Source organism: Lynx rufus, unplaced genomic scaffold, assembly GCF_022079265.1.
Source record: "Lynx rufus isolate CCGP_SWC_20201006 ecotype Redwood Valley unplaced genomic scaffold, mLynRuf1.p SCAF_8, whole genome shotgun sequence".
Lineage (NCBI taxonomy): Eukaryota > Metazoa > Chordata > Mammalia > Carnivora > Felidae > Lynx > Lynx rufus.
Window position 1 is genome coordinate 38,910,776 of NW_025814896.1, and position 3,895 is coordinate 38,914,670.

Sequence of the window (3,895 nt, forward strand, 5' to 3'; positions counted from 1 at the left end):
TATGTTGTGTTCCAGAGTTTAGCTAACATGTGCAGAGGTAGAAAACATGAGAATATCCACAAAGATAAGAAATCCCAAATTCATTATATGTATACTCATTGAGAATGCATTAACTTAGATTTTATAGCAGAATTGTCTTCCTGATTAAGGTTTTCTGAGATTTGGGTTAGTATGCATTTACATTTTTTCATCGTACTATATCCAATGAAGTGATGGGCATGAGGGCTATATGGGGGCAGAGGAGAGGAGCAGGAGATAAAACCAGCAGCTTCCTATGTGACAGCAGGAAGCCAATCTATATCCTTTTTTAACTGTTGTAAATAATTCAAAGGAAAATCATTACTTATTGACTTGACTTGGATTAGCCACAATGAGTAACCATGATGCCTCTTGGACTTAGACACCGTACAACCGTCAAACCAGTGTTAAAATAATACTTACAGAGGTACCTGGTGGCTCAGTTGGTTGAGCCTCTGACTTCAGTTCAGGTCATGATCTAATGGCTCGTGAGTTTGAGCCCTGCATCAGGCTCTGTGCTGACAGCTCGGAGCTTGGAGCATGCTTCGGATTCTGTCTCCTTCTCTCTGCCCCTCCCCCACTCACACACTGTCTCTCTTTCTCTCTCAAAAATAAATAAACATTAAAAGATTTTTTTAAAGTAACACTTACAAAAATACATGGTTCTTCATAATCTAGTCTCTGACCACTCTTTCCACTCTCCACACCCACACACAGAGGGACTTGTAATTTCCCCACCACACATCTCTGTGCCTTTGCTTTGTCCATCATTCCACATGGAGTCCCCTTTCTACTCTCTTTTTGCCTTGTTTCTATCCATCTTGTACTATTATTGATGTTAATAGTTTGAACTTGAGTCACTCTCATTTAGTTAGCTTGCCTTAAGTGATATGATCCATGACACCATGGTTTTGGTGTGCTAGTTATATTTTTGCCAGCACATACTAGAGCAAATATACTATAATGAAAAATATTTAGTCATTTGTACCCTAAAGTCAACTCATGTATCACCAGTGCCACACTCAGCCTTTGGGCAATGTGGCTTTCACAGTCAGCTCAAGCATCTACACTTCCAAGAAGTGGGTTATGTACCTCTACTGTTCCAGCAGTTAGGCATAAGCCTCTGGTAAGAAAATTAGAAGACTCTTCAGTGGGGAAATTGACTGGCATTTGGGAGTCCTCCCACAGAGCAGCTGGACCACTGCCTGATTCCACTGTGATGCCCTTCTGGCATATAAAGCCTCCAGTCATGTCTTAAGTACTTTACTAGAAATAGAGACAGAGAGGGGTGCCTGGGTGGCTCAGCTGGTTAAGTGTCTGACTCTTGGTTTCAACTCGGGTCATGATCTCATGGTTTGTGGGTTCAAGCCCCACCTCAGGCTCTGTGCTGGTAGTGCAGAGGCTGTTTGAGATTTTCTCTCTCTTCTCTCTCTCTGTTTCTCTCTCTCCCTTTTCTCTGCTCCCCTCAGCCCCAGCCACTTGCTCACTCTCTCTCTCAAAATAAATAAATAAATAAATAAATAAATAAATAAATAAACTTAAAAAAAAAAAAGAAATAGCAACAGAGAGCCAAAGACCACCAAATAGTTGAGGAATGTCTCCTAACATAGAACACGAAAACTGAAACAAAGAACACGAAAACTAAAACAAAGAACTAGGGAAAAAAGAAACACGAAGGTCAAAGCGATAATGTGGAGATCAGAAGAAAACGACAAAAATCCCACTAATTCTTAGATTGAAAAGAGAAGATGTTGCATCCATGAGACAAGAGGAGAAAACTATAAAAAATAATGGATGAAATAATAAGAAAGAACTCTAACAAATTTAAAATAAGATGGCTAAAATTTAAAAGAATCAGTAGAAGGCTTGGAAAATAAAGTAGATGAAACCTCTCAGGAAGAACAAATATATACAAAGAGTTTTCATAAAGAGTGATTAAGAGACTCAGGGAATCAATCTAGGAGATCCAAGATCCAAATAATAGTTATTTTGAACACTTAGAGAATGGAGAGGGAAAGAAATGACAAGGAAATAATAAAAGAAAAATTCCATAATTAAAGAGTGTGCCTTGAGACTGAAAGGGTCCACTGAGTGACCAGTACTGTGAGACTCGTGGAAATAAAGAGAAGATCATAAAAAATATCCCAGAGAGAAAGAGAGAGAGAAAAGGAGAAAAAAAATGTCACTTACAAAAGATGGGAAATGAAATTTGCATTGGACTAGTCACAACAAAACATGTGCTAGAAGACAGTAAAGCAATTGAGTTTTGACCAGGAATTTATATGCAGCCAAATTCCAAATTATTGTAAGAGGGACAATAAAGACATTTCAGACACCTCCCTGGACTGAAGGAATAAGTCCCTCCCATGTGCCCTGCCTTAGGAAACCACTAGTGAACCTTCTTACAAAAGGAGGGGGTAAGCCAAGAAAGGGGGAGACATGGGGATCCAAAAAACGAGGAATCCAAAAAGGGAAGCTGCAGGGTGATGGTGAAAAAACTCCAGGATGACAACCATGAGGTAGTCCTAATGACTGCATCAAAACAGGAGAACACAGGGGTTCAGGAGAGAAGACTTCAGAGGAAACAAGTAGAACAAATTATCTGACATGTTTGAGCTTTTGGAAAAGATATCAACAGGTGGGGATTGACAGACCTGATGGAAAAAATTAAGGTAGGACCAAGAAAACTCTGGGAGTGAAAAACAACAATAAAACTAAGCACTGGGTAAAAAAGATAATCACAATACCTACTTGGTTTTGGGGTCAACCATATTTACCAACCATAACAATATAAATAGTGACAATTAATTCAGCTAAAAACTGCAATGTAATTATGAGAATAGGGAGAGAGGAAAAGGGGAGGGAGTGTGCAAAGGTATTGTGTCCTTATTTAACACAGCAGGAAGTCAACACATATGTTCTAAAATGAATAATCCAGAAAGAGTATAAGCAAAAAGAGAGAAATCACAAAGAAAAAAAAAAAAGAAAAGAAAGAAACAGTTGAAAGCAAGCGGGCCTTGGGCAGCAGGAGTTAGGGGTAAGAACTGGTAAGGCCCTTGTTATTTGAGGGCTTATTTAATTTTTAAATTATGTCTATATATTTCACACACACACACACACACACACGTGAAAAAGGGAGAGAGGAATTATGGCTGCCGGGCAGTAGAGCAGAAAGCAAAGATTTAGCTGCTGAGGGGAGTCATAAATTATAGCACAGCCAACTTTCTAAAGGCTCCCTTCTGCACACGATACCCCCAGATGATGTGACAATATTACACAAGGGAAGAGAAGGAAAGCCATGCCCAAGCTCCACCCTCCCTTTTGGGAAATTCTTGGCTCATTTCACAATACTGAGTCTTTGTTTCATGGTGTTTGCAGGACTCTGCCCTTTTGGAGGTGAGATGTTTACTTTCCATGGCCAGAAATTTTCCTACATCCCTATCCCACCATACACGTGGCTGAGGAATTGCATGAGCTCTAGCATGCCTCCTCCAACACTGTGTGTCAAGCCTTGGCCACAAATTACGTGTAACGTGATGGTGATGGTGCCTTTGGAATGCTTTACAGTCTGTCTCTGTCTTCCATTTTGACCAGCTGAATGGTTCATGATGTAACTAGGGATCTGATTGGTGGGGAGATGCCAACTTAACTTAGCTACACTTAAATGCCTCTGTGTAACTCTTCCTGTCTCCTTCCTCCTAAGCTCCCATTTATCTTGGTCAAGGAGATCCCCCAACCTCAAAGAGTCCTATAGAAATCTCACTGTTCCTCGCTTTGCAGCAAAATAGCTATGTTGATACCATGTGCAGCCTTGCTCGTAATTCAGCCCTACTGCTTCTTCCTGCTATTAGACTAACATGCTGCTGGTATTTCCTCT